We start from the raw sequence: 26,003 nt of genomic DNA on the forward strand, positions 1-26,003 counted from the left end.
ATAACCAAGATAATCCAAATAAGGTGACATTCATAGGTTCCAGGCATTAGGATGTGGATGTCTTACACACCATCCTACCCACCCAACATTCCGGGAACTCATCTGTTCCAACTGTCGCTCTTCGGATCACATGGTCTCTCATCCAGGCAGTTAAAACAGTCTCTGAGTTGGTGAGCCTTTGATGCATGACCCAAATTGGGCAGTGGGCCTCTGTTTCTGGTTCTGACCCCCTCCATAAACCATTATGCTTATTCTTCTTCTTCTTTTTTTTCCTAAGAGTTTTATTTACTTATTTTAGAGAGACAGGGTGTGTGAGCTGGGGGCAGGGAGGTGGGGGTAGAGGGAGCACAGGGAGAGGGACAATCAGGCTGTACACTGGGCAGAAGGCCCACTGTGGGGCTCAGTTTCACGACTCTGAGATCAAGACCTGAGCCGAAATCAAGAGTCAGATGCTCAACTGACTAAGCCACCCAGGCGCCGTTATGGTATTCCAGGCCTTCTGTGGTCTTTTCTTTGGTCACTCTTTTTTTTCTTTTTTAAGATTTTTTATTTATTTATTCACGAGAGACACACAGAGAGAGAGGCAGAGACACAGGCAGAGGGAGAAGCAGGCTCCATGCAGGGAGCCCGATGCAGGACTCAATCCCGGGACTCCCAGGATCACGCCCTGAGCCAAAGGCAGACACTAAACCGCCGAGCCCCCCAGGCGCCCCTCTTTGCTCACCCTTTTAGCCAAATCTACGAGCCATAACAGAGCTACTTGTAATTTCTCAAAACATGGGTTATAGAGCTTCTGAAGCCATACTACTCAGCCTTGAATGCCAGCTCTACCACTTGCCAAAAAGGAATTCTGAGGCCAATAACTTAACTGCTCTGTGCTTTAGTTTCATCTTTTTAAAACTTTGGCCCTCTGAGATTGTTGTGATGATTAAATTGATTACATTAATTAAATTACTTAAAGTATTCATGAGAGGGGCACCTGGTTGGCTCTCTTGGAAGAATTTGTGACTCTTGATCTTGGAGTTGAGTTCAACCCTCATGTTGGGTGTAGAGATTATTTTATTTTTATTTTTAAAGATTTTATTTTATTTATTCATGAGAGACATACAGAGAGAGGCAGAGACACAGTCAGAGGGAGAAGAAGGCTCCATACAGGGAGCCTGATGTGGGACTCGATCTCAGGACTCCAGGATTACACCCTGGGCTGAAGGTAGGTGCTAAACTCCTGAGCCACCCAGGCGTCCCAAGATTATTTTAAAATAAATAAATTTTTTTTGGGGGGGGAGATATCTATCTATCTATCTATCTGGCATGAGTCCGGGGAGGAGCAGAGGGGGGCAGAGAGAGAGAGAGAGAGAATCTGCAAGCAGACTCCCCTACTGAGCACACAGCCTGATGTGGGGCTTGATTCCACAACCCTGTGATCATGACCTGAGTCAAAATCAAGAGTTGGACATTCAACCAACTGAGTCACCCAGGTGCTCCTAAAATAAAATCTTTTTTAATTTCTTAGAACAGTGCTTGGCACACAGGTTTTCCCATATCATTCCATGTTCTCAGTCCTGTTGATGTGGTTCAGAATGCTCTCCTCATGACCTCGCTTCCCTGGAACTCTTTGCCATCCCTTCAAGGCAAGAGTGGAGAGACCGCAGTATCACCGCAGTATCACCTCACGGGCACAGGACTCCCTGCTGTCTCCTCCCACCACTGCTGGAACTCTGGAAGCTCTGTGACCTGAATCAGAGGCCCTATCATGTATATACAATCATTTCATGATGTGTGTAAGAGAGAACATCCTGAAATACTAACATTTGTGTTTTTCTTGTCCACACTTCCTTGTATGTGACCCTCCCACAGTCAGTCAGAGGCATTCACATCATCTTCAAGAATTAGTCCGTATAATAAGAATGCAAAGAGAAAGGAAAAGAGGTTTAGTTTTTCAACTTCTAGAGTACATTTCCATGTGGACACCCACACAAATAGTTTGTGAGCCAAGCAGTGAGCTTTACGGAGAGAAGAGACTTTGAGAACCCAAGGAAGTGGTCCTAAAGCAGGCAGAGTATAAAGTGTATGCCTTCATAGTGGACTAAAAGAGTGAAGTGCCTGGCCCATCCTGCTCATGGGAAGGCTGGCCAGGGGTCACCTCGGCAGGGAGTGAGGACAGGAGTTGAACCTGGAGATCAGACAGGAGCAGAGTCAGTGTCAACAGATTGCCCAGCAGCAGAGCTGGGTGGCGCTGTGGCGGCTGAGCCAACAAGGTCATGATATCCACTCTGCCATCATCTGTGCCGAGGCCACAGTCACTGTTCTGCTCCTCACTCTCCTCACTCCTGGTGAAGTCGTTTTCTTGTCAGCTGTTCTCTTGCCTGCTGTTGGCCTTGGATCACTCAGGAGAAATGGTGCCCACCCACTCCATGCCCCACATGAGCCATTTCCTGTGGACACCCGCTTTTCATGACAGCTCGGGAACTTTATAAGCTTCATAAAACAATAAGTGGGGTCTCTCTCTCACTCTCTCCCTGTTTTTAGTAAGCTCTATACCCAGTGTGGGGCCTGAACTCATGACCACAAGATCTAGAGTTGTATGCTCTACTGAGTGAGTCAGCTAGGTGCCCAGAAGGTAGGATCTTGACACTGAGTATCAATGGTGTGGGGAAAAAAGTCCCTAGCACCTGAACTTGGGAGGAGCTGGATAGGGAGGCTGACCTGTTTCATATGACTTTATGCCCCCGGACATAGACTGAGCCCTCAGGAGGGCAGAGAGGAATTGTTGGATTCCTCTCTGTGCTCTAACACATGGCTGGTGTTTGGTAGGTATTTATTACACTGAAAAAAATGAATGAAAATCCCAGTCTATTAAGGGAGAGAGATACATAAACAAATAATGATAATACCACCTACGTACTGTGATAAAGGGCTGCAGAAAGCTCTGAGTGAACAGAGGGAAAGGGCTCAGAGATGTAGGTGATTCTCTGAGGCAACAGCAGGACTGGTGCACAAGTCTGTGACCCTCACTCCAGAGCAGCACTGGAGTGGAGAGGGGCCCTTAGGAATATCTGCCTGGCCCATGCTGCTGTCTCTAGGCCCTAGACTGCTCCCAGGATTGGCTCCTTGGTGTTCCCCTTGGTCATGGTTGATGGACTTTTGGTACATGACCCAAATAGGGCAATGGGTTCTCCCTCCCATGATGTTGCTGTTGGGATTCAGAGATGCCAGTCCATGTCTGCTGGGCTCCTGACCTAGAGACTCAGAGCTGGCCACGTCTGGCCATATGTTCAGTGAAGTGGGTGATGGTGAGGCTCAGAGACGGAGAGAAGCTTCCTGGCTCCTCAATGACTTTTAAGATCCTGGTTCTTATCGCTGGTGAGGCCTGGTTGCGCCCTACCCTTTGGCTCCATGTGACACCTCTGAAGACTTGTGTCAAATCCTTCTCGTGCTTAAGCTTGCCTGAGTGGTTTCTGTTCTGTGCAGCCAAGAGTCTTGACTAACATCATCCTCATTGATGTCATCACCATGATCACAGCAAATACCGGTACAGCGCTACGTCCGGACTCTTCTGACAGCTTTACGTGTGACAACTTGTTAAATCCTCACCACGCTCCTATGAGGTGGGTACAACGATCACCCGTAGTTTCCAGAAAAAGAAACTGAGGCACAGAGCGGGTCAGTCACTTGCCATGGTCATACAGCTAGTAAGTGGCGGGGCTGGGATTCAAACCCAGACAGAGCCTCTATCCAACAATGCAGTTTTATCATAGTTTGTTGAGCAAAAGTTTGTATTTTTCTGTTTCTAACCTATTGTCCTAGAAGAATGTAGTTCTAAATGGCAAACACATGAGAAGCCCTAGGTGAGTTCCCTTTCCTGAAATGAGGCTGGGTGGGTGGGGAGGTGGCCCATGCCGTCTGCCCTCCAGGGCCTGCCTCTCCCTTGGGGCCCAGAAGCGCGGGAAGGAGTCCTGAGCCAGGTACGGGCCTTGGCGGCAAAGCTGCCCGTGGGGCGGGAGGCCAGAGCGCGCCCTGGCACCTGGCAGGTGGCCCAGCCTCACCGTTGAGAAAATACCTGGAACAAAGGCGTCCTCCTGCCACAACCGGCCGCCTCTCCAGGTGCCTGCAGGTCCTCAGCCGGGGCACCTGACCTCCAGGCCATCGGGTCCTTACACGGCCTCAGGGGGCTGCACAGAGGTGTCAGGGCCCAGCCTGGAGCACCTCCCGGCTGCCCCCTCACCCCGGGGTGAGGGGTGCACGTCCCAGAAACCCCCAGGCTGGCGTCCCCCTGGGGCTCGGCCAGGCTGCCTGAACCTCCCTTCCTGCCATGCTCCCCCATGGTGTCCAGGGTGGTGGCTTCACAGCCCCGGGCCTGGCCTCCCTCAGCCCAGAGGTTGGTGTCACCACAATGGTTTGTCAGGTGCAGAGTGCACAGGGTTGTGAGGGAATTGGGGCATTAGCAGCAGCAGGCACTGGGGGAGCATATCGGGACTGGAGGCCTGGAGGAATGAAAAGTGAAGACTGAGACCCCAAGGTAGTGATGTGGTTCTCCTTGGATGCTTCTACTTTTTTTTTTATAAGTAATCTCTATACCCACCCCCACCCTGTGGGGCTCGAACTCACAGCCCCGAGATCAAGAGTTGAGAGCTCCGCGGACTGAGCCAGCTGGGCCCCCCTAGTCCCTGGACACCTCTTGAGCGAAGTGCTAGCAGCTCATCAGAGGTGGGGGTTGGCCTCCCAAGTTGGTGCCCAGCCCATGACCTTCCTTGAGTTCCTTCTCCTTCCTTCTCCCCTTCTTGTGAGCAAGACGAGAGGGACATGGATCTGGACAAGAGACTACCTCACCTCAGCTCTTTTGTTCAAAGAGGGATGGGCCGTGGACCCCCAGGCCCAGCTCCCAGCCCCAGGCCACCCCAAGCCTCCCCCTCCAACCCTCGGCTGTAGTGACTGCTGTCGTCAGGGCCGCTGCCAGCCCACGTGGCGCTGTATGGTGATTCAGAAAAAGAGACTCCTGCAGGTGGACAGCACGCTCCTCCAGGGCCCCCAGCCGTGCTGAGTGGGGCTGGACCTCAGCCTGCACTTGCTCTGCATCTCTCTGAGCTGGTACAGACCCCACCTATGCTGTCATTTGCAGGGGCAGTGCTGGTAGGGTAATCCCCAAACTGTGACCCTGGACCCCTGATTCCCAGGCTAAATCCCCTTCCCCTGGCCTGGATCCTCCCTGGGCTGGGCAAAAGGGGGCCTTCACTGGCACACACCCACTTCAGGCAACAGGGCAGGGACTCAGGAGGGGTTCCCTAGAAGCAGCTCCCAATAACCAGTGGCAGGAGGCTTCTTCCCAAGCCCTCTCGCCTTGGAGTGGTCCCTAGATGAGGGTGTAATCCTGAGGCTATCTTGAGGGCAGAAGGCTGTCCAGTGCATGCTCTGCCCCCCCAGTGTGTGCTTCTGGGCGGAAGATACACAAGCCCTGGCCAGAGGTGGCACTGAGCCTGCGCCCTCAGGCCTGGCTTTCTGTTCCCCTGGCCCCATACTCAGTGCCCAGACCCAGGGAGCCTGAAGGCTCAGGGCCCAGCACATGGCACATGTGCCCACTACAGAACCAGGCTCAGAGAGCATCCTACACAAACAGTTAGATGAATGAGTCAAAGAATAGACCAAAGGAAGAGGCCCTCCTAGGCAAGTGTGGGTGCCAGGGCCTGGAGTCCCAGGACCCCAGCTCTGGACTCTCCGAGCCTCACTTCCTCTTCTGAGGAACAGGCATCAGAGACACCTGCTTCCCTGGGTTGCCCGGCAACTCGCTATTAATAATAAAATAGGAACAAGAGCAATAGAGCCTCCACTGCCTGAGAACTTCCTCTGCGGTCAGCCCTTTGCATGAATCCTCACAACAGTCCTGGGAGGGAGACCCCCCGCCCCCTGTTACAGGGACTTAGGAACCTCTTGGTGATGGGGAGCCTGGCTCAGGAAACGGCAGCTGTATCCTGGCCGCGGGCAGGGCCGTGTGGCTCCCCTGGAGCAACGGATGTCTGTGCAGCTCACAGCTGGGGTGGGAGCCCCCGCCACAGTCCAGAAGCTGGGTCCAGGGTGTCGCCCCCCAGGCGCTGGGGGTCACCTGAGTCCAGGGCTGGGGTCTGGGGCTCTGGTGCCACTCCTGCTCCTGATGGGCTCTGCCCCCTGGGTGGCTCCCTCTCCTTCCCCGGCTTCCGTTTACCCCACAGTAAAGTGAGGGAGAGGGGTTAGGTCCCTTGATCCCCCAGGTCTCTGACCACAAAGGCAGGCAGGCAGGCAGGCAGGCAGGCAGGCAGGCAGGCAGAGGGAAGTTCAGGAAAGCTTGGAAACTGTGTCTGAATTCCTGGCTTCTCTCTGCCCCCTGGTGGACACCAGCAGCCTAGCACCGGGGGGAGAAACCTGGCTTTGTCACCTCTTCCAGGGAGCCCTCCCCTGGGAGCCCGGGTGCCAATCTGCTAAGTGGGGATCATAAGAGCACCCACCTCATGAGGCTTGTTGTGATGACTAAGTGACAGCGAGTGTGGCGTACTTGCTACTGAGCCGCACGCCCAGAATGGGCCCAGGCCGTGGTAATCATCGTTGTCTCCCTCTTTCTCTTCCACTGCCGGCCAATCAGTCCCCAAGCCCCACCTCCGATTCTGCTCCTCTGGCTCCCCGCTGCCCCCTAACCCGGCCTCACGATCCCTCTCCTAGAGCCCCCCCACCCACTCCCCCAGCCCTGCGGCACCTCACCTGGGTGCACCCCCCTCCCCAGGCCAGACCTGTGCATGCCCATCTCAGGCTGCCGTCCAGGCCCCTCAGCCCAGCCCTCGGGGATCCTGGCCACCTGGACAGCCCAGTCACCCTGTGCCTTTCTACTCCCTGTGTTCTCACCACCCAGCTCCTTGGGTCCCTCCGCTCAGGCCCACTGGTCCTGCCTCCAGGTGAGTTCGTGAAAGCTCACGGCAGCTGTCTTTGCCCCCCTCTCCCACCTTTGCTGTAGGACCCCCCCGCCCCACCTGCGCCCTCTCTGGGTCTCAGCTTCCTTATCTGCCAAGCTGGACCGTTATGAGGATGAAAGAGAGAAAACAGGGCAGGATGCAGCCCGCAGGAGCCATGGTACTTACGGTTGGGAGGGAGGCTTCTGTCCCAGTACCAGGGCAGCCACATCTGTCACTTGGGAAGCAGGTACCTATGGGGGGTGATGAACCTCCAAGGTCCCACCACAGCTCCAAACCTCAGTGGGGGCACACTCCGAGCCCAGAGTGCAGAACGGCCCCTGGGCAGAGCGGAGCCTGGTTGGCCCCTCACTGGGCTGGGCCTGCTCCCCCATCCCGCTGCTGGACCAGGTGGAGAAGGAGCCCTCTGGCTGGGGGGGTGGGGGTGGTGGTGGCACCTGGACTGATCCTAGGGGAGGGAGGCGGACCCTCTCTGGCAGGGCTGGGTCGGGAGCATTGCACCAGGGTCCTGGAGCCTGTATGGAAAGCTGTCCTACAGGCCACTAAGGAAAATACATTTCTTTTTTCAAAGATTTTATTTATTTGAGAGAGAGAGGGAGAGTCAGAGAGAGAGACAGAGAGACAGAGAGAAGGAGCAGGGGGAGAGGCAGAGGAAGACGCAGACTCCCAGCAGACCAGAGAGCCCCAGGCAGGGCTCGATCCCGGGACTCCAGGAGCATGACCTCAGCTGAAGGCAGACACTTAACCCACTGAGCCAGCCAGGCCCACGAAAAATAAATTCCTTAGGCTCGTACTGAGCATTCGGTAAATCAACACGTTTTTATTCGATTCACTGTTAGGGCTAAGTAATGTACTCACAACCTCCAAGAAACCACACAGGGAACGGTAAGTATTTGATCTTATTAGTTTCTTATGTATCCTTGTCATGTGAACAAATATAACCGAATATAAACATGCATTCTTATTTATTCACACCCTTTTTACCCAAAGGAGGGCACAGAGAGTTGTGCATCGAACCTGTTTTACTTAACAATGTGTTTTGTAGCTTAATCAGTCCGTAGACGGCTTCCTTGTTCTTTTCTTTCTTCAGCAGCAGCCTGGTCTTGCGCCGTGAGGCTGTGCCACCGGTGATTTATCCAGCCCGTTCCTTCCTTCCTAAGGGGCACTTGGGTTTTGCTATCACAAACGACACCGTAATGAATGACTTTACCCTTTCACGGCTGGTGTGTAGGCAGTGGCATCAAAGGCATGGCTGACTCGGTTGCTAAAATATTGAAATACTTTCCTAGTGCTTGGTAAATAATACAATTGCAACTGTGACGATCGATGAACTTAACGATATGAATTCTGTAATAAACGCTGCCGTTCAAGCAGTGGCTGTGGGACGTCAGGACTTGTTCAGGGGACCACCCGCCCTACCTGCACCTGGCCGGTTAGGAACACGAGGGCCCGCTGGGCTTCAGCCTAGGCCAGAGCCCATGTGACTGTGCCGTACTGAGCCTTCTTTACAGAGCACTCTGTATCTTAGACGAGTCGCTCGTTTATCATTGTCCTCTAGGGATCTAGTTGCTACTGTTCGTAAATATTTGTTTCCACTGGGCTTTTTGTTGGTTCGTTTTCATTCTTGTCAAGAAGGAGAATGCTGTGCTTTGATGTTTGAAAATTTAAGATGTATCTCAAACTAGTAGAAAGAAACAGAGACGAGAAAATTTGATTGTTCTTAAGGTTTCTTTTAGCTACCTGAAACATCAATCTTCCTTTCCTGGGAGGAAGAAGGAAGAAAAGAATAACAATAATAATCAATCACAGTCTAGAATATTCTTTTACTACGGTGCGAAAATCTGAAGCCAGAAGATTTACTAGCATGCAGGACTCAGTACAGGGGTGCCTGGGTGGTTCGCTCAGTCAGTGAAGTGTCTGCCTTCAGCTCAGGTCATGATCCCAGGGTCCTGGGATCGAGCCCCGCATCAGGCTTCCTGCTTGGTGGGGACCCTGTTTCTCCCTCTTCCACTGTCCCTCCTCCTTGCTCCTGTTCTCTCTCTCTCTCCAATAAATAAAATCATTTTTTAAAAGAATAAGTACAAAATAAGTAATTTGTATTTTTAGAATAAAAACCAAATTTATAGGCTTGTACCTCAGGTTATGATGCACTACGTAATTTTATTTATTTATTTTTATTTTATTTAAGGTCAATTAATTAACATATATTATTGGTTTCAGAGGTAGAAGTCAATGATTCATCAGGCTTATATAACACCCAGTGCTCATCACATCTCCTTCTTTTTTAAAAAATAAATTTATTTTTTATTGGTGTTCAATTTACCAACATACAGAATAACACCCAGTGCTCATCCCGTCAAGTGCCCCCCTCAGTGCCCGTCACCCATTCACCCCCACCCTCACATCTCCTTCTTAATGCCTGTCACCCAGTTACCCCATCTCCCATACCACTCCCCTCCAGCCACCCTCAGTTTGTTTGCTATGATTAAGAATCTCTAGTGCTTTTACTTCCTCTCTGATTTTGTCTTTATTTTTTCCTCTCTTCTCCTATGATCCTCTGTTTTGTTTAATTTCCACATATGAGTGAGCTTATATGATAATGGTCTTTCTCTGATGGACTTATTTTGCTTAGCACAATATCCTCTAGTTCTAACCACATCATGCGTGTCATTGCAAATGGCAAGATTTCTTTTTTTTTTTTGAAAGAAAAACTACTGAGTAGTAGTCCATTGTGTGTGTGTGATATATATATATATATCATATATATATATATATGATATATATATATATATCACATCTTCTTTATCCACTCATTTGTCCATGGACATCTGGGCTCTTTCCATAGTTTGGCTATTGTAGACATTGCTGCCATAAACACTGGGGTGCGGGTGCCCCTTCGGATCACTACATTTGTATCTTTGGGGTAAATACCCAGTAGGGCAATTGCTGGGTCTTAGGGTAGCTCTATTTTCAACTTTTTGAGGAACCTGCATACTGTTTTTCAGAGTGGCTGCACCAGCTTGCATTCCCATCAACAGTGCAACCTCTGCATCCTCACCAACATCTGTTGTTTCCTGACTTGTTAATTTTAGCCATTATGACTGGTGTGTGGTGGTATCTCTTTGTGGTTTTAGGTTGTATTTCCCTGATGATGGGTGATGTTGAGCATTTTTTCATATGTCTATTGGCCATTTGTGTGTCTTCTTTGGAGAAATGTTTATTCACATCTTCTACCCATTTCTTGATTGGATTATTTGTTCCTTGGGTATTGAGTTTGACAAATTCTTTATAGATTTTGAATACTAGTCCTTTATCTGATATGTCATTTGTAAATATATTCTCCCAGCCCGTAGATTGCCTTTTGGTTTTGTTGATGGTTTCTCTTGCTGTGAAAATCTTTTTATCTTTATGAGGTCCCAATAGTTCATTTTTGCCTTTGTTTCCCTTGCCTTTGGAGATGTGTCTAGCAAGAAGTTGCTGTGGCCATGGTCAAAGAAGTTGCTGCCTGTGTTTTCCTCTAGAATTTTGATGGATTCCTGTCTCATATTTAGGTCTTTCAACGACTTTATGTCTATTTTTGTATATGGTGTGAGGAAATGGTCCAGTTTCGTTCTTCTGCACGTGGCTGTCCACGTGTCCCCAACACCATTTGTTGAAGAGACTGTCTTTTTTTCAATTGGATATTCTTTATGGCTTTGTTGAAGATCAGTTAGCCATTGGGTTGAGGGTCCATTTCTGGATTCTCTATTCTGTTCCATTGATCTATGTGTTCGTTTTTCTGCCAGTACCATACTGTCTTGATGATGACAGCTTTGTAGTACAGCTTGAAGTCTGGAATTGTGATACCTCCAGTTTTGGTTTTCTTTTTCAACATTCCTTTGGCTATTTGGGGTCTTCTCTGGTTCCATATAAATTTTAGGATTATTTGTTCCAACTCTGTCAAGTAAGTTGATGGCATTTTGATAGGGATTGCTTTGAACATATAGATTGCTCCAGGTAGCATAGACATTTTAACAATATTTGTTCTTCCATCTATGAGCATGGAAATTTTTCCATTTCTGTATGTCTTCCTCAGTTTCTTTCATGAATGTTCTATAGTTTTCTGAGTACAGATCTTTTGCCTCTTTGATTACATTTATTCCTAAGTATCCTGTGGTTTTTGGTACAATTGTAAATGGGATTGATTCCTTAATTTTTCTTCTGTCTCATTGTTAGTGTATAGAAATGCAACTGATTTCTGTGCATTGATTTTATATCCTGCCACTTTGCTGAATTCCTTTATGAGTTCTAGCAATTTTGGGGTTGAGTCTTTTGGGTTTTCCATATAGAGTATTATGTCATCTGCAAAGAGTGAGAGTTTCACTTCTCAATTTGGATGCCTCTTATTTCTTTTTGTTGTCTGATTGCTTAGGCTAGGACTTCTATTACTATGTTGAACAACAGTGGTGAGAGTGGACATCCTTGTTGTGTTTCTGACTTTAAGGGAAAAGCTCTCAGTTTTTCCCCATTGAGGATGATATTTGCTGTGGGCTTTTCATATATGGGTTTCATCATATTGAGGTTCCTTCTATCCCAACACTGTGAAGAGTTTTAATCAAGAAAGAATGCTGTACTTTGTCAAACGCTTTTTCTGTATCTATTGAGAGGATCATATGGTTCTTGTCCTTTCCTTTATTAATTTAGTGTTTCACGTTGATTGATTTATGGATGTTGAACCACCCTTGCAGCCCAGGAATAAATCCTACTTGGTCATGGTGAATAATCCTTTTAATATACTGTTGGATCCTATTGCGTAGTATGATGGTGAGAGTTTTGGCATCCATGTTCATCAGGGATATTGGTCTGTAATTCTCCTTTTTGGTGGAGTATTTGTCTGGTTTGGGGACCAAGGTAATGCTGGTCTCATAGAAAGAATTTGCAAGTTTCCCTTCCATTTCTATTTTTTGGAACAGCTTCAGAAAAATAGGTGTTAATTCTTTAAATGTTTGGTATAACTCCACTGGGAAGCTATCCAGCTCTGGACTTTTGTTCGTTGGGAGGTTTTTGATTACTGTTTCAATTTCCTTGCTGGTTATGGATCTGTTCAGATTTTCTATTTCTTCCTGTTTTAGTTTTGGTAGTTTATATGTCTCTAGGATGGACTGAGTAATTTTAATCAATCATATTCCCAAGGACATCTAGAAAAGCAGAACACAATCACTTAAAAATCCTACAATCCGAGGGGGGGGGGGCGAAAAAAAAATCCTACAATCCTACTTGCCAGCTGTGACGGGTCTTAAATGTGTCCATTTAGTCATCATCAGTCCTCTTTTCAAGAGGTAGAGCCCAATTTCCCTTCCTTTGCATGTGAATTGGACCTCATGACTCGTTTCTCATGAATAGAATAAAGTGGAAGTGACAATGAGCAACAGGATCATTTAAAGAGACTGTGGTTTCCTCCTTGCTCTCTGTCCTGGATTACTCACTCTAGGAGAAGCCAACTGCCTTGTCATGAGGACATCTAAGCATCCATAAAGAGAGGTCTACAAGATGAAGAAGCTGAGGCCTCCCACCAAAAAACAGCATTATCTTGCCAGGTGAAGTGGGTCCTCCAGCTCCAGTCAAGCTTTCAGATGAACACAGTCTCAGCTGACAGCTTTACTGCAACCTTGTGAGAAACCCTGAAGTCAGAACCAGCCAAAGCCACTCCTGGATCCTGACTCTCAGAATCTGTGTAAGATAATAAATGCTTATTATTTTCAGATGCTAAGTTTAGTAGTAATTTGTTATTCAGCAATAGACAACTAACATAAAGGAAATAGAGTGCTCACAAGTTAGTGAAGAATTACCAACTGGTCTCAGACCCTTGGGAGTCAGGGAGGTGAGCCTTATGTTTGGGGCTGACAGAAGGCAGCCAGGAAACTTGGTAGTACTTCCACAAACTAGCAGAGCAAGTGGGATGGGATTTAGAGTTGAGGACCATCAAGGAAAGTTCCTTAGTGAACTCCCCTGGCTATGAGTTAGGACCCTGAGAGGCTATACTCTAGGAGTAAGTAAGGATGAATGGGGAGTAGATATCTCTTCACAAAGAATGCACTGTGGCTCTGTACCACCACAGTCCTTGAAATTGTATTGAGATGATCCCAGATTGCAAGTCATTCAGGTGCTGGGCAGAAGGAAAAGTAAGTCATCTCTGGACTTACTTTCTGGAGGAAGATAACACCATGCTCAGCCTGAAATTGTTTCTACATGGAATTTTGCAAATCAATACCTGGCATATTCATGTAAGAAGCACATGAAGAGTCAACATGAACAAAATAGGTAGAATCAATAGACAAGAAAAATGAACCCTCAGAGGCTTTAGATACTGGAATAGTAGACACAGGCCTTTAGGTAACATTCTACATTAAAAATTTTAAAAGATGGGGCACCTGGATGGCCTAGTTGGTTAAGCGACTGACTCTTGGTTTCAGCTCAGGTTGTAATCTTGGGGTCATGGGATCAAGCCCATGTAGGGTCCATTTGGAGCATGGATTCTGCTTGAAACTCTCACTCCCTCTCTCTCTCTACCCAGGCCCCATGCTCTCTCTAAAACAAATAAATAAATAAATCTTAAAAAAAAAAAAAGCTTGAATTTCAGTAGAGAACTGAAAACTATAAAAAGAACCAAAAGGGAAATACCTGGGTGGTTAAGTTGGTTGAGCATCTGACTCTTGATTTCCACTCAGGGTCGGGGGACTAAGTCCCCTGTCGGGCTCTGAGCTTGGTGTGGAGGCTGCTTGGGATTCTTTCTCCCTCTCCCTCTGCACCCCTCCCCCCACTCATGCACATGCTCACTCTCTTTCTTTAAATAAACAAACAAACAAATAAAATCTTAAAAACAAAAAAAGAGAGCCAAAAGGAAAGTGGTATGGGTTGAGTTGTGCCCTCCAAAAGGATATGTCAAAGTCCTAACCCCTGAGCACCTCAGAATGGGACCTTATTTGGAAATAGGGCCATTATGGATATAATTAGTTAAGTTCAGATGAGGTCATACTGGAGTAGTGTGGGCCCCTAATCTAGTATGACTGGCAGCCTTAAAAAAGATGATGTGAAAACACACCAGAAGAGAAGGCCATGTGATGATGGAGGCAGATCAGAGTGACACGTCTATAAGCTAAGGCACCCCCAGGATTTCCAGCAGCAACCAGAATAGACTCTCTGAGCCTCCAGGAGGAGCCCACCCTCTTGACACCTAGACTTCAGATTTTAGCTCCAGAACTGTGAGTGAATCAATGTCTGTTGCTTTAAACCACCCAGTTCATGACACCCTGTTCTTGCAGCCCTAAGAAATGAATCCTGAGAGCATAGAGTTGAAAGATAAACAATAACGAGAAGCAAAAATTCAGTGGATGAGAATTAGTGAACTAGAAGACTGGTCAGAAAAAAGTACCCAGAGTGAAACACAGGGAGACAAATGGATGGAGAACACAAAGCAGGGAGTTAAAACTATTGGGGAAGAACTAACCTACTAGAGGACAGCGGGTAGTCAACCTGCCACAAGTCCACAGATGCCGAACATAGACAACAGGCCCTCATGGGAGCAAGACAAGGTTTTCTTTCTTTCTTTCTTTCTTTCTTTCTTTCTTTCTTTCTTTCTTTCTTTCTTTCTTTCTTTCTTTCTTCTTTCTCTTTTCTTTCTTTTCTTTCTTTCTTTCTTTCTTTCTTTCTTTTTCTTTCTTTCTTATTTCTTTCTCTTTCTTTTTGATTTTATTTATTTGACAGAGAGAGTGAGAGAGCACAAGTAAGCAGAGCAGGAGAGGGAGAAGCAGGCTCCCCACTGAGCAGGGAGCCCGATTCAGGGCTCAATCCTGGGACCTTGGAATCATGACCTGAGCCAAAGGCAGATGCTTAACTGACTGAGCCACTCAGAAGCCCCAAGACAGGTTATTTCTCACAGCACAGCCAGTGGCAGGAACACCAGAACAGTGGTGTCTGGCTGGTCCTTGCCTCCAAGTCCCGTGGGTGTGACATGATAGAAACGCCACATGAAAGGGTTGTGTCCCAGCCACAGCTGAGGAACCCAGAGCCAAGGGCCTAGCACTTTTTATTTAAGTTTTTATTTAAGTAGGCTTCATGCCCAGCATGGAGCCCAATGTAGGGCTTGAACTCACACCCTGGAGATCAAGATGTGAGCTGAGATTAAGAGTTGGCCGCTTAACTGACCAGGCCACCCAGGTGCCCCAAGGATCTAGCATTTTTGCAGTAAGTGACAAACCAGTCCCCTCCTCTGGAGAGTGAACAGGTGCATGCAGTCACCTGTGGGCTCCTTGACCTGCCTTGTCACCTTGTGATAAGCTACAGAGACTGCTCAGTATCAGGTAGTTTGGTTTACCTCAGCAAGGATATAAGGGGCTCTTGAGGCCCATGGCAGCCTGCCTTTCCAATAACCCATCCTGCACCCCACATGTTTTTAAGTGAATTCGCATTTTCTCATGAACATGCCATCCTATCAGAGACTCAGATTGGACATACTGACTGGGCCTGGCACAAGTCCATTTAGTTTGTCTCATATAACACTTGGTTAGGCTATTATGACGAGAATCCCAATCAGCAGCATGGTGCAGTATTGACATCATTCATGCATCTCAGGGGTCTCTGACTCAGCCATGTGAGGAGTCCCAGGGGAGGATTATTTCAGATAACCTTTTAGCTTCCTCTCTTGTGGTGTGGATGGACTACTCTGCTTGAACTGTGCTCTTAGTCCAAATAGAACAGGAGGTGTGGGCAACCATACATGCTCTTCCCTGTTCATTCAGAATGTAGGATAAAGCCAGACCCTTACCTATTACAACTGCGCGAGAGAGTTTAGCCTGCCCTGCTAACCTGGGACTCGTGCCATCCCTTTGGCTGTGGTAGCTAAAGTAAGGGGTAGGTTTTTGATCGTTGTGTCTGGAGCATGGTCTCTGTTGGGAGCTACCAAGACTCACACAGATGTATGGAACCAGAAGTCAGTGTCTGCTGCAGGCAGGACTACCCTCTTTTTGGGGGACCCGACAAAGGAAACCTGACCCAAGGGGCAGTGCAGTTGTCAAAAATTACAGAAGATGATAGGTAAGCCAGAAAGCAACCCCCATCTCTAATGGAAACTATGGCCCACCCTCCTCTCCCCAAACGTATGTCCCCTGGGGTGACGTAGTGGGCCCACATAGATGCCATTACAGGCCGTGGTTACACTGTAGCTGATCCACATGACCGGCTACAGTAACTGCTCAGTGTCAGGGAATACTGAGCCTTGAAGTTTGACACCCTCACAAGGATGTGCAGATGCTGAGGGCCCGTGCCTTGCCACCACACTGAGAGATTCTGTGAAAAGGTTTAGCCCACACATGCTTGTATTCCCAGGGGGAGAGTGGGAATGGGGCAGGAGCTCAATTTTGGAGAGAACGGTCAACAATTTTTCAAAACTGATTAAAAAAAAAAATCAAGACACAGTTAAACATCCAGCCACATTCAAGAAGCCTTACAAATTCTGTATAACTTTGCTGGCGTAACACCAGTGCCACACACAGGGAGACTTAAATGACAGGAACTTATTTTCTCACGGCTCCGAAGACTGGAAGTTCAAGACCAAGGTGTCAGCAGGCTCGCTCTCTCCTGAGGCTTCTTCCCTTGGCTCGCAGGTGGCTGCCTTCTGGTCGTGTCCTCACATGGCCTTTTCTGTCTGCGTGTGACCATCCCTGGTGGCCCTCTTCTTACGGGGTCATCAGTCACATTGGAGGAGAGCCCTGTCTTATCACCTCCTTTGACTTCAGTTGCTTCCTTAAAAGCCCTGTCTTCAAACAGAGTCACCTGAGGGGTTAGGGCTTTCACAGAGGAATTTGTTGGAGGGACACAATTCGTTCTATAACAAACCCCAAATACTATAAAGATTTTATTTATTTATTTGACAGAGAGAGAGAGAGAAAGAGAGAGAGAGAACAAGCAGGGGGAACTGCAGAAGGAGTGGGAGAAGCAGGCTCCCCCCTGAGCAGGGAGCCCGACATGGGGCTCAATCCCAAGACCCCAGGATCATGACCTGAGCTTCACCAAGGCAGATGCTTCACCAACTGAGCCACCCAGGCAGCCCTGCAAACACTATGAAAAGAAAAACACGGGGATGTCTGGGTGGATTTTGGGATTGTTAGTTCCAGCTCCACACTGGGCATAGAGATTACTTAAAAATAAAATCTTTTGGGACGCCTGGTGGGGCTCAGCGGATGAGTGTCTGCCTTCAGCGTGGGGCGTGACCCCGGGGTCCCGGGATCGAGTCCCCCATCAGGCTTCTCCCTCTGCCTATGTCTCTGCCTCTCTCTCTGTGTCTCTCATGAATGAAAAAATAAAATCTTAAAAAATATACTTACAGCAAAAATCAACAGAACATGAACAAGAATAGACAAATTTAATATTACAGTGGAAAATTTTGACATACTTCTCAGTAACGGATAGAGTAAAGCTGGCAAAAAATAAGAAAAAACTTTCGAGAGTACAAGTCACACTAGGATGATCTGTTTGGAAAACTAAAGTCAAATCATGGCTCATTTAGCTAGTGACCACTGCATTATACAGACGATATGCCAACAGTTTCTAAAAACTAACATAATACAGGATTTGGAAATCATTAGAATAATTTGGTGAGCACCTACAATTTGCATCACTTGTTGGACCATCATATAAGATATAGTTTAGATAAATTAGAGAATAAAAGGGAATATTTAAAAATTGTTGATATGCATATATACACATACCTATACATTTTAATGATCATATCCACTTGTTCAGTATTTTTTTAAAGATTTTATTTATTTATTCATAGACACGGAGAGAAAGAGGCAGAGACACAGGCAGAGGGAGAAGCAGGCTCCACGCAGGGAGCCTGACGTGGGACTCGATCCCATGTCTCCAGGATCACACCCCAGGCTGCAGGTGGCGCCAAACCACTGCGCCACTGGGGCTGCCCTTGTTCAGTATTTTTTAAAAATATTTTATTTATTTATTTGAGAAAGAGAGAGAACATGAATGGGAGAGGGTCAGGGAGAAGGAAAAGCAGACTCTCCACTGCGCAGGGAGCCTGACACAGGACCCTGGGATCATGACCTGAGCCAAAGGCAGACGCTTAATCAACTGAGCCACCCAGGCGCCTCAGCCACTTTTGAATTTTTGAATTTTATCTTTGTGCATATGTCGTTTCTTAGTATGGAGATTACATCTATACAATAAGTTCTCAGAAGAGGGATTGCTGGGTCAGAGTGTAAATGCATTTGAAATTTTGGTCAACGTGATCAAATTGCTCTCCATAAAGACTGTACTGTATTTACACTCCCATCAGGAGGTTGAGTGCCTGTTTCCCCACAGCCTCACCATCAATCAGTCTGTGTTGTCAAACTTTTAAATTTTTTTTGCTCTTTTGATGGTGAGAAATTTTAGCTCCGTGTAATTTAAATTTGTACTTTTATTATAATGAGTGAAGTTGGTATATTTCAATATGTGTTATGGTTGTTTTCATCTTTTGTGAACTATGTATTGATGAGGACCGTGTTAGTTTTTACTCTTCAGAGCTGTGTGCAGGTGTGGAAGAGAGGTTGTTGCGAACAAATATATCCAGATTTGCATTTTATTTATTTTTATTTACTTTTATTTTTTTTAAAGTAATCTCTATAGCCAACATGGGGCATGAACCTAAAACCCCCAGGATCAAGAGTGGCATGCTCCACCAGCTAAGCCAGCTGGGGCCCCGCAGATTTGTGTTTTAAAACAAGCACCTCTGCCACTTACCTCCTGATTTTTTTCCCTTCACAATGTCTCAGTTCCCTCCAATGAATAGTGTGAAGTCCCTGAGAAGCCAGCAGGGTTGGAATTCTGAGCATAGAAGGAGTATCCTTGGACTGGAGGGGGGGCAGGGAGGAGTACCTGTGTGATAGGCAGGTGTGATGTTACCAGGGAAGACAAATGGAGCATTAAAAAAAAAATAGAGCACGTATTTTTGTATATGTGCTGCCAAAGCGAGCACCAGAGCACGTATTTTAAGGTCATAAAGGAAGTCTCAACAAATTCTAAAGGATTAATACCATACAGTCTATGTTTCTCAATCATGATTCAGTGAAATTGCAAATTATAATAGGTTGATATGTTTGGAAACTATTGTATTGACAATTTTGGTAGGAAAGGATATCATAAAGAAATCTCAGAAATATTTAGCTCTGAATAATAATGACAGAAGCACACGGCAAAGTTTGTGAGATACAGCTAAAGCATCACTTAGAGGAAAATTTATATCTTTAAATACATGTATTAGGAACCAGTACATATATAAAAATAAACAAGCCCCCAAGAGACATGAAAACATACATCCACACAAATACTTGCAAGCACGTTCATAGCAGCAACTATTTAAAATAGCTCCCAAAGGAAGCAATATAAATGTTTATCAACCGGTGAATGGATAAACAAAATGTGGTATGTCCATACAAGGGAATATTATTTGGTGATAAAAAAAGAACAAAGCGCCGCTACATGCTATGATACAGATGAATCTCAAAAACATTATGTTAAGTGAGTGAAAGAAGCCAGACACAAAAGAGTTTGTATTGTATGATTGCATTATTGTGAAGTGTCCAGAAAAGGCAACTCTATAAGGAAAGAAGATAGATTATTGGTTGCCTAGGGGGAAGTGGAATTAGGGATAAGTTCATCCAAATGGGTATGACATTTCTTTTTTTGGCAATGATGGAAATATTCTAAAATTATACTGTGGTGATAGTTGTGCAAATCTGTAACTACACTAAAGATCATTCAATTGTACACTTAAAACAGGCAAATTTTATGGTGTGGAAATTATACCTCAACCAAACGTTAAAAATAAATAAGGAAAGCATTCAATTTAAGATGGTGAGAAAAGAGCAATGAAACAAACCTCTAAAAAACAGAAAGTAAAGGAGCCCCTGGCTGGCTCAGTCGGAGGAGCATGCAACTCTTGATCTCAGGGTCATGAGTTTGAGCCCCACATTGGGTGTAGAGATTACTTACATAAATAAATATTTAAAAAATAAATAAAAATGGGATGCCTGGGTGGCTCAGTGGTTGAGCATCTGCCTTCGGCTCAGGTCATGATCCCGGGGTCCTGGGATCGACTCCGCATCAGGCTCCCCACAGGGAGCCTGCTTCTCCCTCTGCCTGTGTCTCTGCCTCTCTCTCTGTCTCTCATGAATAAATAAATAAAGATATTTAAAAATAAAAATAAAAATAGGAAGGAAGGAAACCATAAAAAAAATCAGAAACCGGGATCCCTGGGTGGCGCAGCGGTTTGGCGCCTGCCTTTGGCCCAGGGCGCGATCCTGGAGACCTGGGATCGAGTCCCACATCGGGCTCCCAGTGCATGGAGCCTGTTTCTCCCTCTGCCTGTTTCTCTGCCTCTCTCTCTCTGTGTGACTATCATAAATAAATAAAAATTTTTTTAAAAAATCAGAAACCAAGGAAAGAAAACAAACAAAAGTAGAAAAATAAATTTGGTGTTTTGAAAGAAATCAAATATATCTGTAAAAAATGTAAAAATTTACAAATGTATATAATTAAATATATAAAAAATAATATCCAGAGGTGGATTAATGATCACAGTGAATTCATTTACAGCTTAAGTAAATAACATCAGTTTCCAATAACAAGCAAGTCTTAGGAGCTTGTAGTGTCATTGCGTTCTTCACTGAAGACAGGACTGGCCATCTCAATCATAGGATTTGGCTTCTGTTGATTGACTAGGATCAAGCACTTCTCACGTATTATTTTTTCACATCCTCACAGCAGTCCAAAGAGGTGGATGCTCTTATGATCCCCACTTAGCAGATTGGCACCCGGGCTCCCAGGGGAGGGCTCCCTGGAAAAGGTGACAAAGCCAGGTTTCTCCCCCGGTGCTAGGCTGCTGGTGTCCACCAGGGGGCAGAGAGAAGCCAGGAATTCAGACACAGTTTCCAAGCTTTCCTGAACTTCCCTCTGCCTGCCTGCCTGCCTGCCTGCCTGCCTGCCTGCCTTTGTGGTCCGAGACCTGGGGGATCAAAGGACCTAACCCCTCTCCATCCCTTTACCGTGGGGTAAATGGAGGCCGGAGAAGGAGAGGGAGCCACCCAGGGGGCAGAGCCCATCAGGAGCAGGAGTGGCACCAGAGCCCCAGACCCCAGCCCTGGACTCAGGTGACCCCCAGCGCCTGGGGGGCGACACCCTGGACCCAGCTTCTGGACTGTGGCGGGGGCTCCCACCCCAGCTGTGAGCTGCACAGACATCCGTTGCTCCAGGGGAGCCACACGGCCCTGCCCGCGGCCAGGATACAGCTGCCGTTTCCTGAGCCAGGCTCCCCATCACCAAGAGGTTCCTAAGTCCCTGTAACAGGGGGCGGGGGGGGTCTCCCTCCCAGGACTGTTGTGAGGATTCATGCAAAGGGCTGACCGCAGAGGAAGTTCTCAGGCAGTGGAGGCTCTATTGCTCTTGTTGTTCCTATTTTATTATTAATAGCGAGTTGCCGGGCAACCCAGGGAAGCAGGTGTCTCTGATGCCTGTTCCTCAGAAGAGGAAGTGATGCTCGGAGAGTCCAGAGCTGGGGTCCTGGGTCTCCAGGCCCTGGGCCTTGTGGAGAATGAGGGGCAGCTGTCGGGCTATTACCACAGCTCTGCTGGTAGGGACACTAATGACCGCATCTTGCCCACAAGAATCAGAGGTTGAGAGAGGCTAAGCGTCACAGGGCTGGTGTGGAGCTTCGATGGGAACCCCTGTCTGTCTGATTCCAGAGCCTGTGTTCTAAACTGCTACCTTGCCCTCAACCATTGCCCTCTAATGTGCCAGGGCATAATGTGATCAGTACAGGCACTCCATCATCGGGGTGAGTCTGTGCACCCAGTCCTTGGACGGTAAGATGCCAGGGGTACTCCATCCCTGCTCCCTGCACTCCACTCACTCCATCCTACAGTGTGGTTTGGGTAAAAAATGTCTATTATTATTACTTTTGGTCACTTTTCAAATTGTGGTAAAATATATATAACATCAAAATTACCACTTTAAGGGACGCCCGGATGGCTCAGTGGTTTGGGGCCTGCCTTAGGCCCAGGGCGTGATCCTGGGGTCCCGGGATTGAGTCCCACATCGGGCTTCCTACATGGAGCCTGCTTCTCCGTCTGCCTGTGTCTTTGCCCCTCTCTCTGAATAAATACATATTTTTTTAAATTACCATTTTAATTATTTTTAGGTGTACAGTTCACTGACATTAAGTACATTCACACTGTTGTGCAACCATCACCACCGCCCATTTCCTGAACTTTCTCATGATCCCAAAATGAAACCCTGTGCCCCATTAAAAAAGAACTCTTCATCTCCCCCTCCTCCAGCCCCTCACAACCACCCTTCTACTTTTGTGTCTCTGAATTTAACTACACTAGGTAGCTCATTTAAGTGGAATCATACAGCCTTTGTCCTTTTGTGTCTTGGCTTCTTCAACTTGGCATAATGTCCTCAAGGTTCATCCGTGGTGTAGCATGTGTCAGAGTTTCCTTCCTTTTTAAAGCTGAATGATACTCCATTGTATGTATGTTCTATCTTTTGCTTATCCATTCATCTGTTGATGGACATTTGTTATTTTATTTTATTTTATTTTATTTTATTTTATTTTATTTTATTTATTCATGAAAGACACACAGAGAGGCAGAGACACAGGCAGAGGGAGAAGCAGGCTCCCTGTAGGGAGCCTTATGTGGGACTCGGTCCCGGGACCCCAGGATCACACTCCGGGCCAAAGGCAGACTCTAAACCACTGAGCCACCCAGGCGTCCCTGTTGATGGGTATTTGGATTGTTTCCATCTTTCGGCAATTGTGAAGAACGCTGCTATGAACATCGGTGTACAAGTAACTAACTCCCTGCCTTCGTTGGATATTATGGTAATTCTGTGTGGTTTCTTTTTTAAGATTTTATTTATTTATTTATTTATTTATTTATTTATTTATTTATTTATTTATTTATGAGAGAGAGAGAGAGAAAGGAAGAACACAAGCAGAAGGAGAAACAGGTTCCTGGTTGAGCAGGAAGCCTGATGCGGGGCTCCATCCCAGGACGGTGGGACCATGACCCGAGCCTCAACCGACTGAGCCACCTGGGTGTCCCCGGTAATTCTGTGTTTCACTCTTTGAGGAACTGCTATACTTTGCCGCAGCAGCTGCACTATTTTACATTCTCACTGGTTGTGCACCTGGGATCCAATTTCTCCACATCCCCACCAACACTGGTGATTTTCTGTTTTATTTTATAATAGTTATCTTTTGTTTTTAGCTTTTGTGTTTTTGATAATAAAAAACCTAATGGATGTAGAGTATCTCATTGTGGCTTTGATTTGCATTTTCCTAATGATTATTAATACTGAATATTTTTTTTGAAGATCCATTATATTTATTTATTTTTAAAAGATTTTATTTATTTATTCATGAGAAACAGAGAGAGAGAGAGAGAGAGAGAGAGAGAGAGACAGGGAGAGGGAGAGAAGTAGGCTCCATGCAGGGAGCCCGATGTGGGACTCGATCCTGGGTCTCCAGGATCATGTCCTGGACTGAAGGCAGCGCTAAACTGCTGAGCCATCCAGGGATCCCTATATTTATTTTTTAAAGTAAGTTCTACAACCAACAGGAGGCTTGAACTAATGACCCCGAGATCAATAGTTGCACACTCCGCTGACTGAGCCAGCCAGGTGCCCCTGAACATCTTTTCATGTGCCTGTTGGCTATCTCTACATCTTCTTTGGATAAATATTTATTTAAGTCCTTTGCCCATTTCTAAATTGGTTGTCCATTTTATTTGTTGTTGAGTTGTAAGTGTTCTTTATATATTCTGGATATTATTGGATATATGATTTACAAACATTTTCTCCCATTCTGTAGTTTGCCTTTTTGTTCTATCGATAGTGTCCTTTGATGCACAGGAGTTTTAAATTTTGATGAAGTACAAAAGTCCAACTGATCTATTTTTTCTTTTGTTGCCTGTACTTTTGATGTCATCTTGATAACTTTTTTTTTTAAAGATTTTATTTTATTTACTCATGAGAGACACAGAGCGAGCGAGAGAGAGGCAGAGACACAGGCAGCGGGAGAAGCAGGCTCCACGCAGGGATCCCGACGTGGGACTCGATCCCAGGTCTCCAGGACCAGGCCCTGGGCTGCAGGTGGCACCAAACTGCTGCGCCACTGGGGCTGCCCTCATCTTGATAACTTTTAACTGTATTTCAAACCAGTCCAGAGGGAGGGCCCTCTTTTTTATAGAGTTCAAGCACTATTCCCTTTAGCAATCAGAATTGTGAGCCAAAGAAAAGGGATCCCTCAAAACAATGACATTTGTGTGCTTTTCTCAGGTAGTACTAGTTGGAGTACATTTCCACTGACTTCCAAAATAAATGTGAGAATTTCTGAACCACTTTTGAACCATTCACTATTCCCTTAGTATAGTCCGAGCCTGTCATCGTGAGCTGTATGATGTCCTGTTTCAGCATGATGGATTCTGAGGGGGCACTTATCGCTATCTCTGTTCATAATCTTGATCTTTTTTTTTTAAGATTTTATATTTCTTTAAATAATCTCGACACCCAACATGGGGCTTGAACTCACAACCCCAGGATCAAGAGTCACATGTACTACCAACTGAGCCAGCCAGACACCCCAGTAGTCTTTATCTTGAGACTAGTTTTCCTGATATTGATAAGCCACTCCAGCCTTCTCTTTTGTTTGCATGACATACTGTTTTTCCATCCATTTGTTTTGAAAACCTGTATGGTTATATTTACAGTGCGTCTCTTAGAGACAACTTGTCCTTTGCTCTTTTGCTTTTATTTTTTACCTCCCTTAAGTCATCTGACAATCTCTGATTTATAATTGGAGCATTTAGTCCATTAATAGGAGGTGACCTGACCCATGATGACGGGACCTGTGTCATTTGTTTGTTCTTGGCAGGTACGCACACTTTGGGAACGTGATGAGTTGGCTTTTCCCAGCCTCCTAGATGCAGCCAGCCAGAAAGGTAAGAGAGGCACACTTTGGGCCCCTTCACAGTCATTTAATGAGGCAGGATAGTGCACTTTGCCCCCGGCGGCCTCTGGGTCAGACACAATCATGACATAGGAGCTCTGGGTAGGATTCTGTGATAGGATTAAACAGGTCCTCAGATCACAAAATGCAAAGGTTAAATGTGTTGGTGAGAACATCGGATAATCTCCATTCCTGTAGTATCTTTCTTATGGGAAGCTGTACTCTCTGCTCTTTTAAATTGCTGTTTCTTGTTCATATTCTAAATGGAACAGGTCAAAAAAAAAATAAACAGAACAGGTCTTGCTACCATGAATTTAACCTTGTGGTTTCAGTAATGAAGATTCATGGATTTGCGGGGCACCTGGATGGCTCAGTCCATTAAGCATCCAACTCTTGATTTCTGCTGGGGTCATGATCTCAGGGTTGTGAGATCCAGCCCTGTGTCAGGCTCTGTGCTCAGTGGGGAGTCTGCTTGAGATGTTCTCTCTCCCTCTCTCTCTACCTCACCCTGCTGTGTACACTCTCCCTCCAAAATAAATAAATAAATCTTTAAAAAAAAAACCACACCAGGTTATGCACTATTAAAAAAAATTCATGGGTTTGCATTTGTGGCTGGTGTGCAAGAGAACCAATCACATAGCTAGAGAGAGAGCTTTGCTGGTCACTGACCCCCTCACTCCAACACACCTTTGTGCTTCTGTTCATTGCCTCCCATGCAATTAGGGACAATTCTGAGTGGGGCTGGAGGCTACTCCTTTCTCAGAGACTAGTGAATGCAGCAGATATCTATTGAAATCCTAAGGATGAGGGCAGCCCCGGTGGCTCAGTGGTATAGCATCGCCTTCAGCCCACGGCGTGATCCTGGAGACCCGGGATCGAGTCCCACTTGGGCTCCCTGCATGAAGCCTGCTTCTCCCTCTGCCTGTGTCTCTGCCTCTCTCTCTCTGTGTGTGTCTCTCATGAATAAATGAATAAAATCTTTAAAAAAAAAAAAGAAATGAATGGCCATAGAAGGATTTTGAGCCATTTAC

At 46.4% G+C, this 26,003-nt stretch overlaps 1 long non-coding RNA gene across 2 annotated transcripts; it reads left to right on the plus strand.

Annotated features, from left to right (window-relative positions):
- On the plus strand, nt 1-25,451 carry LOC102155140. 2 transcript variants are annotated; one of them, XR_005370113.1, is made up of 5 exons: nt 1-170; nt 3,472-3,608; nt 12,403-12,645; nt 24,898-24,964; nt 25,305-25,451. It is a non-coding gene; the product is annotated as an uncharacterized LOC102155140 (long non-coding RNA). The 2 variants fall into 2 exon arrangements; XR_005370114.1 differs by lacking the exon at nt 1-170 and adding an exon at nt 1,147-1,210.
- The last annotated feature ends 552 nt before the right edge of the window (nt 25,452-26,003 follow it).

Source organism: Canis lupus, chromosome 15, assembly GCF_011100685.1.
Source record: "Canis lupus familiaris isolate Mischka breed German Shepherd chromosome 15, alternate assembly UU_Cfam_GSD_1.0, whole genome shotgun sequence".
Taxonomy (NCBI): domain Eukaryota; kingdom Metazoa; phylum Chordata; class Mammalia; order Carnivora; family Canidae; genus Canis; species Canis lupus.